The sequence below is a fragment of the Dermacentor albipictus genome, chromosome 5 (genome assembly GCF_038994185.2).
Source record: "Dermacentor albipictus isolate Rhodes 1998 colony chromosome 5, USDA_Dalb.pri_finalv2, whole genome shotgun sequence".
Taxonomy (NCBI): domain Eukaryota; kingdom Metazoa; phylum Arthropoda; class Arachnida; order Ixodida; family Ixodidae; genus Dermacentor; species Dermacentor albipictus.
The window spans coordinates 7,468,526-7,484,518 of NC_091825.1; the positions used below are offsets into that span (position 1 = coordinate 7,468,526).

Genomic DNA, 15,993 nt, shown 5'->3' on the forward strand with positions numbered 1-15,993 from the left:
TGCAGTTTTCACTCTCCAGTGCACACGAATAGTTCCTCCATTTAAGCCACCCGCATGGAGCTGCAAGTTCTGACGCTTTGTGCAGACTGTGCGTTCCGCTTCCACGCAGTGCGGAGATGAGGCCTCAAATTTGCGAATATAGAAGAGCCACAGTCCAGAAACCTTTTTGCACTCACAATGCATTTCCTTCAGGTTCAGCAGGAGCAGGCGCTTTTGTTGACCACGTAGCACGTCCTTTTTTCCCGGACGACAGTAAGAAACCAATTCGTATTTGTGAAAGTGCCTCACAGAGGACTTCTTCACTTATTGAACGGCCCGTTTTTCTAGACGGTGTACTGAGTAACCCAGAGCGCGATCTCAGCTTCTGCGCTTCACGCACTTCCCATTCCGAGGCCCCAAACAAATTCATCATCTCTTCTCTCGACCAAGAATTTGGTGCGAACGTCAGGATTTGTAATTTCTTCTGCTTGCTAGCTGTATCGTGAAATTTCTTTAACCCTTCCATCAGTGATACGTAGTCACTTCATTTTAAATGCTTGTCTTTCTGGCCCGCAGAGGCTGAGGGAGGTCAAGGTACGAATGCATGCCTTTCTCCACGTTCTTGGAAAGGCTACTGACTTTTCTTTTCTTTCTTTTTTTTTGAACGTAGGGTCTCCACTCTCTCTTGAGTGTAAGAGGGCTCTCCCTTACTGCAGTAAGTCTTCAGTGATACATTCAACACGTGCGTCTTCTGAGTGTTCGACGACCTCCGATTTCTTCACTTTAACCTCAGCCTCTTTTCATGATGTCTACGTAGTGCTTCTGTCGTTTATTTCGCAGCACCGACGAATGCAGCTCTGATGTTCCCCTGGCACAATGCAGATCCACGAGCGCCAAACTGATAATGGACCGGCGATTATCTGAGTGCTCAACGAAAGGGCACCATCGAGAAGTTAACTTTGATGTGTTCATCTCTATGTACAACTGACAGTGGCGAGCGCATGTTGTACTGACGTCTCTGGTGGGCCGCAGTATGATGAGTCGCCTCTCCACGTCACTCGGATCTTGTGCCTCTAGGAGATATTGCTTCTTGGTCTGCGTTGTTTGATGGCGACCTCTTGGACCCAGAGCGCACGCTGGAAGTACTGGCAGTAAAAGAAACAAGAATGATAACGTTTAATTGCATATCGAAGAGCTGCGTTCTCATATTCTTTTTTCTAACTGCAATAATAAACTACCAAGAAACAAACATCAGCGGTACCTACTGAATAGAAAAATGTAAGGTAAAATATTTGTTATTGCCATCTCATGTTTAATATTACTTTTGGCATCATGCTAGGGCAGGTGCATTCGTTGGCGATACAGAGTCGTATCGTCGCCTGGCTGTATAAAGTTACCGTGAACTATGCCGCCCACCTCAGAGAGGCATCCAGGCTTTCCGCTGCAAAACAAGTTCCCTCTTGATGTTCCCTCGAGTAAGTAGCGCTGCACTCCGTGTCTTCCATTCGAAGTCACAGGTCAAGAAACGCAGCTACGCGCCTTATCGTGGAGTGAGGATCCGTTCAGACAGCATACCAATCGAGTGACCGGAGCGCGCATCCAGATTGCGGCCTCGGGAGCTGCAGAATGGCTGAGACGATCCTGCAGCTTCTTTTCCGGGAATTGTGCGGCTTACGGAAAGCGATGTGCTGCGCTACGTCAAGCACCAACGAGGCAACAAGGAGCAGCACGTTCGGAAGGCCAACTTAAAAAGTCTCTCGGAGGACGTTGCAGACCCGCACCTACACAAAATAGATCAAGAGAGATATCCAGCCGATATCCAGCCCGTGGTGTGGGGCCGAGCCTAGGCTGGACCACATAACAATGCGTTCCTCGAGACAACACTGACGAAAGCATAACACGGGGACTACGAATACCCTGTTCTATCCGCATGCAAGATATTTTACTCGGAACGCATCGATACAAAACATACCGTCACAACTGCTATAAAGCATACGTTTTCTCTTAGTTTCGCATTTTTTTTTTTCAAGAATACTTGAAGCATATTTTCCCCATAACCGCTTTTATACCAAAATATAGTTTCTTTAAAATTGCACAAATATTTAGATTGGTCAGGGAGAGTGCGAGTTTGTTCAATTAGAAATCGTGAGCACTGAAGATTTTCTTTGTTTTTGAGAATATGTAACAGGCAGTGGAACACAAAAAATTCGGAATTATTGTGATAGGACGCCTAAACAGAACCTCTATAAAGGTGCAGGCACAGTTTCGATGTGTAACATACAAATATAAATTTTCAATAAATTTATGCATTACGCACAGTTTGGTAAAAACGAGCGAAATTTTAGAGGGCACCACGGCACGGAAAGATTTCTTGCTTCAGAAATTTTTGGCACCAGTGCTCCGTGCGGTACAGCGAACAGCCACATCTGGGACCCTTGGCATTGAATAACCCATGTGCGGCGAGATACCAATCGATGGACGGATGATCAGACGTTCTATTGTAGTGGGCTACCAACGCGCCTGTGACGTGTATCTGCCTGCCTTCTTTGTGGTTGTGCCCTTGCGCTACATTATGTCATTATAGAAATCAAGCTTCGCTTTAATAAGACACTGCCCTCCGCTCGACATCGAAACATGGCTGTATGTGATGCTACTGGGAAAAGGACGTCAACGAAACGAGGACGACAGAACATTTTCCTTGGGTAAAACACTTACCTCAGAAAGACAGCAGTCGACAATTTGCCTCCCGGGGACTTTCCGGCGGACACTCTCCGACTTCGTGGAGCCGTGGAACAGGTTACGATGCAATCTGACGAAAGTGCAACGAAATTAGGTCTTTGAATCCGGACGAGCGCCGTGCGCCCACTGCTGCCGTTGCAGCAGTGCACTGCAGCGCTTGTGACCAGAGAAAGCGGAACGCGCTAGCATGACTGCGCGAAAAAAAGCTCAAGTTTGTTGTGTTGAGTTTAGAGTTGAATTTAGAATGTCACCGGCTCGAATAATTAAAGGCCAACTCTTAAACACCCTGGACTTACAACTGAAGTTTATTGTGAAAACATTCCACAAATCTCCACCACGCATGCGTATACACCCAAGAACAATAACAAGGTTTATAGTCAAATATCAGCAAAAGATATACACGTGCTCAAAAGCCAAGTCGTACCCCTTCCCGACAAGGGCAATAACACTTGAATTAACATGATAAATTAAAAAATTGAAGTTTTTTATCATTGATATGGACCGAAGGTTCACTCGCATGTATGCATGCTCATCTTTTTGATGTGGAACGCTTCGCTTATTTCCCTTCGTAATTACTGCGCTCTCTCCCCACAATCGATACACTATCAAAAACTGGTCGGCAATCGTGCTTTTTGCAATGCAATGGCAAGTTCCCTCCTGTATCTGTAGGTAGCAAATATAGCGATGCTCACGCATGCGGTCATTAATGCAACGACCTGTCTGGCCGATATAGGACAGTCCGCATGAGAGAGGTATGCGATACACAACCGAAGATGCAATGTCTTTGTGACAAAAAGTGGTGTGCTTTTTTCCACAGCGACTAGTCGCATCTTTCTTCTCTTCTGTGATGCTTTTGCACAACCCAACCAGTTTGCTCGGCACCGAAAACGCTAGTGTGATGCCATTCCTAGTGGCCACCCTCTTAAGATTATGAGACGAGCCAAGCAAATACGGCATCACTACGACCTTTTTCTTTTTGAAGATTCATTGTCGTCGGCGGTTTCCACGGTTTTCTTTTTTTGTGTACTTTCTAAACAAGGATTCTGGCACAGCCATCAAAAGTGAGACGGGGTACCCTGCCGACATTAATCTCGCCTTGCGGGCTTCAAAACTCTGCTGCAATGAGTGGGTGCAACTCTTGTTAAGAGCATTCGTGACGCACAAGGAAACTATGCCACGTTTTACTAACTTGGAGTGGGACGATTCGTACGGGAGGAGCGATTTTTTCGATCTAGGGCAATACTGCCAACACACATGACTCACTTTTGAATTTATTTTCCAAATCAAGAAATGTGATCAAGTTTTCTTTGCGAAATTCGAACGTGAACCTGAGATCACGGGAGGACTCCTTGAAACACGTTAAAATCTTTCTCGCGTTTGATTCAAGGCTATCATCGGATTTTAACCTTAAAATCCATGGCGATCTTCTGGGGTGAAATCTTGGAGCGCTTTGACAAAACGAGAGTAGCACTTCAGAAACCAGGCGTAGACATTTCAACTGCTGTAGACCCGCGCAGCTCTCTAGAAGGCTTTGTTAATTCTTTGCGACCTCTCTTTGATACCTTTGAAGAGAGAGCACGTACGCTAAGGTGCCCATCAATGTTATTAGGATGAGGGCAAACGCATCGTTTTGAGTGAGCACCCGGACGGAAAAAGCGATAGTGCGCTACAAGGTGGAAAAAAGTTTGTCGTAGAGACCTACAATGTTGTACTTGACAGACTAGGCTCTGCTTTGCGAGTGCGAAAGGCTGCCTACACTGAACTCTGCGAAAGGTTCGGATTCTTAAAATTGCTGACAGAAGTTGGGAGCGAGGCCTCTCTGGCACAGCAGGCTTAAAAGTTGGTGAAAACCTACAAACATGATTTGGAGCCAGCATTTTCCGCTGAAATCGTTCAGTTTGCGAACTTTCTGCGCAACTCTGTGTGCCAAGACACGAGTCCCCTGGGAATAATGAAGTTGCTGTACGAAAGAAAGCTTATTGATGTGTTTCCGAACCTTTCTATTGCTTTGCGAATGTGCTTAAGCATATCCGTGGCAAACTGGGAGACCGAACGATTGTTTTCCAAGTTGTCGCTGATAAAAAATCGTCTTCGTTCGAGCCTCCTTGACGATAAAGTTGAACTCGCTTGCTATCATGTCCATTGAAAGTGACCTCCTCCACGATCTATCCTTCGAACAGACTATATGTGATTTCGCCAAAGCGTAGGCGCGAAAGATGCCATTTTAAAAGAGGACTGTTTGCACTGTACATGAATAGTTCCAATAAGTTCGTTGTGTCGCCTCCCAGCCTCCACGTTGCCAATGAAACGCTGAGCAGTGTAATTCAAGATATGCCTATCTTCGTTGTTCGTCTCTTGTTTGTTCTTCTTGTGATACATAGCGTGCTTATAAAGAACCGTATTTTTGTTGTTTTAGATAGTGCCACGTTTATTTGGTGCCGTCCTTGCTTATCTTACCTTTAACGAAAATATTTTCAAATAATGTTTTGTAATTACAGTTGGTAATATTCATCTGTATTCTAGTGCATTTTTATGGTGTTTGTATTGCGTTAAGCATTGTATATATCTATTGCATATTTATAGAGAAACGTGTATAACGATTACTGCCGTCTGATGCTTGAATTTTAATAAAGAATGTTTTGGATACAACCATGCGTTTCCTCATGGGATTAAACTTAGTGACGCAAACAAAGCCTAGCTTCAGAAGGATCGACATCTGAGCTGTGTTGTCTCTTCTACGTTCTTGTTCGTCTTGAGAGCACTAAACTTTTCCTTAAAGCCTAGCTTTTGTGAAAACAGAACGCAGATTAATCACAATGTGAACATATGTGTTGGTGTTTACAACAGCACGCGTTTCAAGCAAGTTTTGTTGTTTTCCTTATAATAATAACAATAATAATAATCCCGTTCATCGAACTTCGTTCTCTTTAATTTGGTGGAATTAAAATGAAACATGTCATATTTCGAGTAGCGTAGCAGGCGACAGGGGGGGGGGGGGGGTCAGTATAGGGACAGGGGGCCTGCATGCGCATTAGCACAGGGCCCCCACTTTTCTTAATCCGGCCCTGACTGTCGGTTCAAACAAGTGCGACGCTCTGTCCAATCTGGTTGTACTGCTGGTTGTCACTCGTTACCAAACCACCACATGCGACGAAGGCAAGCATTATGCCTGTAAGTAGGCAGCTGAATGTATCCTAAGAGGCCTGTGTATGTGAATGCTCACTGTTGCTATATGGTTCGTAGCCAATGTATAATGTATTGTCCGAACCTCATGTTGTGATTGATTGCTGTTTAATTTCGCTGTTATCTTACTTGGTTACGGTTGCCGTGTTATGTTTTTCGAATATGGCGGCCTGGTCAGTTGCATTGGGAAGCAGTATCTTGAAGTAAGCATATGCTCCTGCAGTCTGCACAGCGACATAAACTCCCAATTTACACACACCGTGATTCGTGCTCCCCGTTCATTCTTTCCTGCTGCAGCCATGGGCAAATTGTGCATGCAGCCTTTCTCGGCTGCGATTAAGCACGAACGGAGGCCAGCATACGTGCTTACATGGTCCGACATGCATGAAGTTGATAGTCACATGGGGGGAAAGGCCCGCAAAAGTGGCTGATGAAGGCGATGCCCACGAAAGCGACTTGTCCATATTGAGACAATGTGGGACACCAACTATGAGCCACACATTAGCGGCCCTCGAAAGAAAATAAAAATGTAGGTTGGAAAGGGGTTAACTCTGAAATGCTGGGCAGTCCCTGTTGCTGTGTTGGTTGAGGCAGCAGATGCCTGTGTCAGCTGATTCCTTCGCAATGGAAGTTGCTCATCTTCAACGGCAACTGTCGGTTCAAACAGGTGAGACGCTCTGTCCAATCTGTTTGTACTGCTGGTTGTCGCTCGTTACCAGACCACCACATGCGACGAAGGCAAGTATTATGCCTGTAAGTAGGCGGCTGAATGTATCCTAAGAGACCCGTGCATGTGAATGCTCACTGTTGCCATATGGTTCGTAGCCAATGTATAATGTATTGTCTGAACCTCATGCGGTGATTGGCTTCCGTAAAAGGCTTTCGGTGACTGAGCTCACCAACGAGTCAGGGAACCGTGCTGTTTTAAGTCGCTTAATCTGATTATTCAACGAGGCCTGCATCGTGTGTGTACACGACTTTCCTATGGCAGACTCCAGGCAGAGCACAGCAATTCCACGCTTGACAATTACGCCTTTTACGGAAGGTTAAAGGTACCAGCGCCACATGGGTGGAAGAAAGAGCCAGAACCTTAAGACACGCAGTGATTCCTTATGTTCATAAGGTCTCCCATAACCTCAAGAAGGTGACAGGCCGGTATGCTGTGCCCATTGCCTTTTCTGCCCCCGTCAAACTGGGTCGACTCTGTTCGAGAATCACACGCGAGGAGACCGGTTCGCAAGGCTGCGGGAAGAAACATAGCACGTCCTGCGGGAGATGCGCTACGGGCCTGGTGTATGAAATTCCCCCTTTAGTGCCGCAAGTCCTATATAGGACAGACTGGACGATGCATAAATGAACGAGCCAGGGAACACGAACTAAATCTAATGAAAGATGGCGTGGCACACTTGCCTGCGCACTGCAAGGGCCGCATGTGCAAACCACGTTTTTCTGAGATTAGGATTCTTGGTAGAAGTAGATTTCAAAGAGCACGTGAGCTAATGGAAGCATACTATATAAATAAGAAAGGTACAAATTGCATTAGGGATACATCTATCGTGCTCTATAAATCGGAAACTAGATTGTTTGACCGCTGTGTAACGTAGATTTGTGAACAGTGAGCGAATGCGTGTATGTCTATGTATAATCGTGGGTCGCAGCCCAAATTAAGCCAATTTGAAGTGCCGCCCGTGTCGTCTACATGTCTTCCTTTTGTGTGTGTTAAATTACGGAAAAAAACATGTCTTTTAGAAAGCACCAACTAGGCCAACAAGCAGTTCTGTTGCAAACTAGCAGCGTGTGAGACAAGACCAAAACAACGTGTTCGCGCCGTCATATTTTGTCATCGTCAACTAGCCATCGAGCCCGCTGGTGAATGCTTTGTACCCGGAGGTTTCTTCAGCGTGACGAACGGCTGGAAGAAGAGCTTCGGCAACGCTTTAGAAGCTCCTCCTTGGCCTGAAAACGCTGCACCTGTGGCATAAAGTGAATAAGTAATAAAACAGTATGAGTACGCACAAAAACGCATAACTAGAATAGGGCACGAGGTGTAGTTCTTAGGGCCAATATCAGGTTTCACCACTCCATGTCTTGTTTTATGGTGTGCCATAGTGCTAAGCGTACACAGCACAATACACAGGCAGTGGGGAGACCAATAGATTGCCAAGTTGAATATGTTATTTACCCGCAGAAAGTGTGTGTACATATACAAAAATGGCAAAAAAAAATGGTCAGAGGGACCAAAATCGGTGATGCCCCCCTGTTTGTGGGGCGCCTGTCTTCCTCTTAGAACGCGCCGCGGTACGAACATAGCGCTCGACCGCGTCCTTTTTTTCTTTTGCACTAGCGCGTGTACACAAACAGCGTCGGTATTTGCCGCGTAGTAGGGACGGCAAAGAACGCAGTGGCAATACTGCCTATGACAAAACCAACTTTTATTGGCCAAAACTGTGCCCACAAAAACATGCTACACTTAAAGCACCACGATAGCGGCGAACACAGTCGGCGATCGTCGAAATCTGATCAGCGGGTCAACCGCGTCAGCTTTTATACATGAGCGATCGGATGTTCGAAAATAATCGCTGGTGCCCGCGTGTCTTTCAGAAATTTCTACACCATTCGCGTCGCGCATACATGCAATCAGATTACACCATGTTCGGCGACGACAGACAGCGGATAAAAGGATCGATAACATATTAGCACGCGCGAGGAAAGCAGAGACGAGGCGTGGGGGGCTTGGAGTCTCGGTGCCAACTGATCTTTATTCTTTGTGCGCCGGCCCTCTCTCGGCGGCCGGCTGGCTACGGTCGACTGCGGTCGGCTCTGTTCCGCGCTGGCAGCACCGCGGCTTATCCGCGGCATTTTTGTGTTCACTACAGCACTCCCCCCTAGTGAGAACACGAACGGAATCAGCACGACAAAACACTCGTGTGATTAGAGGTTGAGGCGATTTGGCGCATTTAGACGTCTGCCACTGCACGTGTGGTAGGTGCGAGTATCAGGCGTGGCTGCGTTTCCCGCCCTGGTGGAAACCGCTGCCCTGGGACGAGGCACTTTAAACGCGATAGCGTTAAGGAGCTCGTGTCGCAGAAAAGCCGGTGTCGTCGGCGTCGGTGTTTGCGGCGTTGACCGTGAGCGATAAATCACGGCAGGCACTCCATAAATAAAAAGCAACTTCCAAGATGGGCTGGGTGGGAATCGAACCAGGGTCTCCGGAGTGTGAGACGGAGACGCCACCACTCAGCCACGATTTCGATGCTTCCAAAAGGTACAAACGCGCCTCTAGTGAATGCGGTGTTGCCTTCGAAACGAGCCGTGGAAAGTTATACTGCGGTGTATATCGGTAATTATGAACATGTAACTTACAGAAGTCGCAATTACACGAGTAGCGAAGTGCGTTTCGCTGCATTTCTTCTGCGCTTTCCGCACACGGAGAGCCATCTTGCGGCAAACCACGGAGGAAGGAAACTAAGGAGAGGCCCTACCCTCTCCGCGCGCTAGGAGAAAAATGTGGCGGAAATGACGTGGTAGGTTCTCATATTTTTTGCTTTTTTATTTTTTTGCTGTATGGTCACGCCTTTTGGGCCACAATGGCGGCGTTGTTTGAGCGCTCACACGTGTTGCTCTGGTAGGTTTCGTGCCGTGGCAAAGGCGCTGTGTGGGCGGGTTTGCGTTAGTCACCGTGTATTGTTGCGCTGTGTTACCTGCACCGTGCTCTGCCGGATGTTGCGCGAGCGAGCGGCGAGCGCGCTCCGCGCGCGAAACCACGCGCAGCGCGGCGTGGTTTCGCGAAAGATGTAAACAAGAGAGGAGGGTGGCACAAAAGGCGGAGCATCGCCATGAGCAACGCCAAGTTCCGGCTTCACTTTTGCTTCACAAAGAGTGACGTCAGGGCCTCTCCTTAGTTTCCTTCCTCCGTGCGGCAAACACAGAAGACCCCCTCCTCTCCATGTATGGCGCTGCCCCGACAGATGGCGCGCCACGCGCGCATTGGAGCTGTCGCGGCTCGGACTCTCTCCCCTGACAACGCTTCGCCTTGCTCCCTCTGTAGAATCAAGCGTCCTTCCTTTCTTTAGATCACTATCTCTCTATCTCTCTGCCCGTGCCGATCACGACGTTTGGCTGGCGTGCATCATTTCCCCCTGCGGGATACTGAGTTCTTTGGTTCGCTCCGCTTGCTCAGGCGCACGTTTCGTTGCTGCGCCGAACGCCGCGTTGCTCGACCATATGGCTCGACGCTCACCGCGTCTGATGCGGGGCGCCTCGTAAGTGATGGCTGCCCTGTAGCCCATTGTCTTACACCCCTTGGAGGGTCGACGGGAACGCTATCGCGTTCCACTCTTGAAGGCGAAGCTTAAGCGTCCTCCCATTTTTGTATGGGTTCCAGGCGACGGGGTGGAGGTGGGTGTCATGGACTGCGTTTCCATGTACGCAGGTTTTAAGTCTGTCCAACGAGACAACTTCCCGCCGCCCCCGCATTTCGATAGTGAACGTCTTCCGCCCACGACGGAGAACCTTGAACGGCCCATCGTACGGTGCTTGTAGTGGTCGTCGTACAGCGACGTTCCGCAGAAAGACGTGACTACATGACTCAAGCTCGTTGCTCACGTGTGTCCTCCTCTCTGTGGGCTGTCGCGGAGGTGTAGCTCGAAGCTTGTTCATGATGTCATGGAGGCGAGATGCGTAGGCGCTGGCGGAAATGGGAGCTTGCTGTTGGCCAGATGCAAAGAAATCACCGGGCAGACGTAGCGTCGTGCCGTAGACAAGTTCCGCAGCGCTGCAGCCGATATCTGCCTTGCACGCTGTGCGTATGCCCAAGAGCACGATAGGCGATGTTTCCACCCAAGAGTCATGTTCACTTGCCATAAGTGCTGCTTTCAGCTGCCGGTGAAACCTCTCGACCATTCCATTGCTCATCGGGTGGTAGGCCGTAGTCCTGATGCGTGAGGCGCCGATGAGTTTCGTCAGAAAAGTGGAAAGTTGGGCTAGTTGGTGAGTGATCATCATACCTTGCTGGTGAAGCAGCGCACTGACACGGACACAGTGAAGACAAACAGAAAAAAGCAGCGAGTGTCGTTTTTTTCTGTTTGTCTTCACTGTGTCCGTGTCAGTGCGCTGCTTCACCAGCAAGGTATGAGTTTCGTCAGACTAGCGAACAACGCAGACTCAAATTGGCTTCCTCTGTCCGTTGCTATGGAGGAAGGTGCACCAAAACGACATAGCCAGTGTTTGACAAAAGCGCGAGCAACAGTTTCGGCTGTCATGTCGGTAATCGGGATAGCTTCTGCCCACCTCGTGAAACGGTCGACCAAAGTGAGCAAGTACGTTTGGCCCTGGCAAGGTGTCAATGGTCCGACTATGTCCATATGGATGTGGTCGAATCGAGCATCTGGCCCTGGAAATCTCTCCAATGGTGTCACCGTGTGACGCTGAACCTTGGACCGTTGACACCTAAGACACTCGCGAGTTCACTGTCGGGAATCGCGGTTGATGCCAGGCCATACGAAACGTGCCGTGAGCAGCTTCTGGGTCGCCCGGATTCCTGGGTGTGAAAGCTCGTGTAACGAAGCGTATACCTCCCGACGGAGGCAAGCAGGCACGAATGGTCGAGGGCTACTTGTAGATGTATCGCAACAAATGTCTCTTGCTCCGGGCAAAGGAAACCACTGTAGGATAAGTGACATCGATGTTTTCTGCAAACGGCGCAGTTGGTCATCGTCGCGTTAAGCGGCCGCTACTTTTGCGAGGTCTATTCCCGTGTGAGTGATGGCATTTATTGGGCTGCGCGTCAGAGCATCGGCGACAGCGTTGTCTACTCCTTTTATGTGGCGAATGTCCGTGGTGAATTCCGATATGTAAGACATCTGCCGCAGTTCGCGGGCTGTGTGCGTGCCGCCATCACATTAGAAGGTGCGTGAGGCGTAGGTCAGAGGCTTGTGATCAGTTATTACAAAGAATTCCGTCCCTTCTAAGTAATCACGAAAGTGCCGGATTGCTGCGTAGACAGCCAACAGCTCGCGTCCGAAAGTGCTGTAACGCTGCTCGGTGGGTGTCAATTTCCGAGAAAAGAAAGCGATCGGTTGCCATACTCCTTTGTTGAGTTGTTGAAGGACAGCACCCACAGCTGCGTCCGAGGCGTCGACCATGACGCACTGTGGGACTCCCGGTTGCGGGTAGGCGAGAAGTGTGGCGTCGGCGAGGTGTTTCTTGATCTCTTGAAAAGCCGCTTCGGCGTCGTCCGTCCACAGCAGCTCCCTAGCAGCACCTTCGTGTGTCGACAGCAGGAGGTGGAGAGGGTGTAGAACGGCCGCGCACCGAGGTACGAAACGTCGGTAGTAATTTACAAGGCCAAGGAACTCGCGGAGCTGGCGCTTAGTGGTGGGTCGTGTAAACTTCTCGACAGCTTTAACCTTGTCTGGATGAGGTTGAATGCCAGAGCTTGAAACAACATGGCCAAGAAAAGTCAGCTTCTCGGCACCCAGCTCGCATTTGTCCGTGTTCACCAGGATGCCATGCTCCGCCAGGCGCTGAAACACGGATCGCAGATGCGCCTCATGCTCGTCCGGTGAAGTGCTTGCGATGAGTAGGTCGTCGAGGTATGCATGGCAGAAGTCGAGGCCATGCAAAACGCCGTTGATAAAACGCTGGAATGTCTGTCCGGAGTTTCGCAGGCCGAACGGCATGCGTAGGAACTCGAACAGGCCGAAGGGCGTGGTTATCGCCGTCTTCGATACATCCTCTGGAGCCACGGGGATCTGATGGTACGCCCGCACGAGGTCGATCTTGGAGAAAATCGCCGCGCCATGTAGGCTGGACGTGACATGAATGTGAGGTACCGGATAGCGGTCGGGCACGGTTGCTTGATTGAGGGCTCGATAGTCGCCGCAGGGTCGCCAGTCTCCTGGTGTAGACTTCGGCACCATGTGCAGTGGAGACGCCCACGGACTAGCGGACGGGCGGATTATGCCGAGCTCGAGCATGTGGTCGAATTCCTGTCGAGCTGCTTGCAGCTTTTGCGGGGACAGGCGACGTGGGCGTGCGTAAACTGGTGGGCCTGTGGTGACAATGTGGTGGCCTACATTGTGTTTGACGGCCGCGCTGGCCTGTGGTGGCCGCGTCAGTTCGGGGAAATCGCCGAGGATGCCGGTGAATCGTGTAGCGCCAGGCGGTGCTACGAACGTGGGGCTGAGGGGTAGATGCCTGGATGGCTTCCCGCGCACTTCTGCTTGTGACATGGGGTCCTGTAAACGCCGGTTGCGGACATCGACAAGCAGTCCGATGTTGCGCAAAAAGTCCGCTCCCAGGATGGCAAATTTTACGTCAGCCACGACGAAAATCCACCGAAACGTCCTCTTGAGGCCCAGGTCCAGCGAAAGGGAGCGTTGCCCGTACGTCGGTATCGTCGTATTGTTGACAGCTTGCAACGGTGCTGCGCACGGTCGTTTGCGGTCGGCTGGCGACGCCGGCACGACACTAACTTCCGCCCCTGTGTCGACTAGGAAACGAGCACCTCTTTCCCGATCGGTCAGGAAGAAAACCGATGGGCGACTGTCCGGCGGGGCGGGGGCACTGGTCACCCTGAGTCCTGGCCCGGGCGTTTCCCGAATTTTCACAGGGCGACACACAGTTCCGTGCAGCGTTGCCGAATTTGCGGTGGTACCAGCACACCCTACGTTGTTGTGGTTGTGATGCGGTACGCTGTCGTGGTCGCTGGTTTCCGCTCAAGTGCAGCGCTGCGACGGTGTCTGCGAGGCGAGAAATTTCCTCTCACATCTCTTGCACGGATTTGGCGGACGGTGCGTCTGCGTGCACCGACGCGACTGTGGGCACGGCGACAGCCATGAGTTTGTCGGCGAGCTCGGCCATCTTGGCAAGGTCTGTCTCTCCCGGCGCCGTGAGGCCTATCCGTACACTTGTGGGAAGCCTTTGCAGGAACAGTTCCCGCACTAAACGACCGTCGCTTGCTGTCGCGTCGCCGGCCAGTTGTTGCATGTGGCGTAGCAACTGGCTGGGTCGGCGGTCGCCAAGTTCGGCCTCCCACAGTAGCTGTTGGGAGACGCTCGGGCTCTGTCGGTGTGACACGGCGAATCAATGTCACTTTTAGCGTCTGGTAGGCGTTCTCTGCGGGTGGCGTTAGCAGTAGGCCCCGCACCTCGCGGGCCAACGCAGGCGGGAGGTTGCCCACCACGTGGTGGTATTTGGTGCTGTCAGCAGTGATGCGGCGTGCAGCGAACTGCGACCCAACTTGCACGAACCAAAGTTCCGGGTCGCCAGTCCAAAACGGAGGTAGCTTGACATCAAGTACGGCTACCGTGGGGCTGTCGGCGTCGCTTGGCTGGTTCATGGCGATCCCGTCCGGGTCACCAATTATTGGCACGCGCGAGGAAAGCAGAGACGAGGCGTGGGGCTTGGAGTCTCGGTGCCAACTGATCTTTATTCTTTGTGCGCCGGCCCTCTCTCGGCGGCCGGCTGGCTACGGTCGGCTCTGTTCCGCGCTGGCAGCACCGCGGCTTATCCGCGGCATTTTTGTGTTCACTACAAACATTCAAGAAACTTCCGATACATGCGGGCGCGTCCCACGCTGAGCGATAACATTTGCTTGACGGTGAAAGGCGGTCACCCGAAAAAGATAAACAAGTACGCGTGTCAATATGAGCACGAAAAAAAACAGTGCATACGTTCTTTGGAATGATGCATAAAACATAGAAAACAGCATTCGTTTCAATAAAAAGTACGAAGGAAGCATACGGACCACATAATTGACAATAAGGCGCTCGTGATAACGCGAAAGCGCTCCCTGCATACGTTTCCCGGCAAAGATTGCGCAAGCGGCTCGCTCTCTGGCGACAGTGTGCGACGCTTCAGGCACGTTTGAGACAGGTGGCGAGGTCCGTGCTAGCGAGGCGCGGGTCCGCGGGCTGAATCGTAGCTGCGTTTCTGGCTCGACAGTTTCAAGCAAACGATCTATACCCCTGTCACACGGTCTCCCTTGCGCCAAGGAAGTTAAATGGAGATTTTGGGCGAAGGGAGTTCGGCAATGACCATTACGGTTGCATGGAGTACTCTCGTTCCCAGGTAGCTACAGTTCCGCAGAGAAACCACGCTAGTAAAATCGTCGTAACTGGTTAATTTATAAGTTTTAGCACTATTACTTTTTTTGCCTTGAGATATATGCCACATAATGGAAATTTAATTTGTTTTTAAGGGCATCAGTGACTGTACCCTCTACACCAAGCTACCATTATGTCGCGTGAAAAACAAGTTGTACGCCACGTTTGCCGCGTCACCGGCGGCACGAGACAGCCGGCTCCATGCGGAAGGAGGTTTGCGACAAAAATGAGCGCCGCGCGGCCGCAACGGCAGCGTTCTACGGCTGATGCGCACGCGCTTCGAGTGGCTCGGTCGGTGCCTGACGCCAGTCGTCGCGGGAGGAGGTTGTGTCGTTCCTCGAATAGGCGTTCTGGGTAGTAGAAAGAGGATGGGCGACAATTCTGTCGTACGCCTTTTTAACCACAGCAATACATCCGTAGCTCTTAGAGTTGGGTATAGTTTCTCCTGCATGCCATTTGGTACATGAGCATATATATATATATATATATATATATATATATATATATATATATATATATATATATATATATATAGTCAAATCATAAGAAGTTAACAAACACTGACACCAAGGACAACATAGCGGAAATTACTTGTGTTTAATACGCGACATAAAGAAGCGATCAATTAATGGAGATGAGAGCCCATAAAAAAAACGACTTGCCGCAGGTGAGCAACGATCCACAACCATTTGCATTTTCCCACGGAAGCACGCCATTGCCGACACGAGTTTCTTTTTCATCCACTTTCGCTTACATTAATTTGTCGGTCTTTATTTCGCTTATTAAACACAAGTTCCCCTATGTTATCCTTGGTGTCAGTGTTTGTTGGCTTCTAAGGATATGAGCAATAAAAATCGGACCCCTCGGTTAACTTCCTGTCTCTTGGCTTTATACATATATATATATATATATATATATATATATATATATATATATATATATATATATATATATATATATATATATATATATATATATATATATA

General features: G+C 49.8%; 1 protein-coding gene across 4 annotated transcripts in view; it reads left to right on the forward strand.

Moving 5' to 3' along the window:
* LOC139059837 (uncharacterized) overlaps nt 1-15,993 on the forward strand; it is a 226,877-nt gene that overhangs the window by 145,940 nt on the left and 64,944 nt on the right. The window lies entirely within an intron of this gene.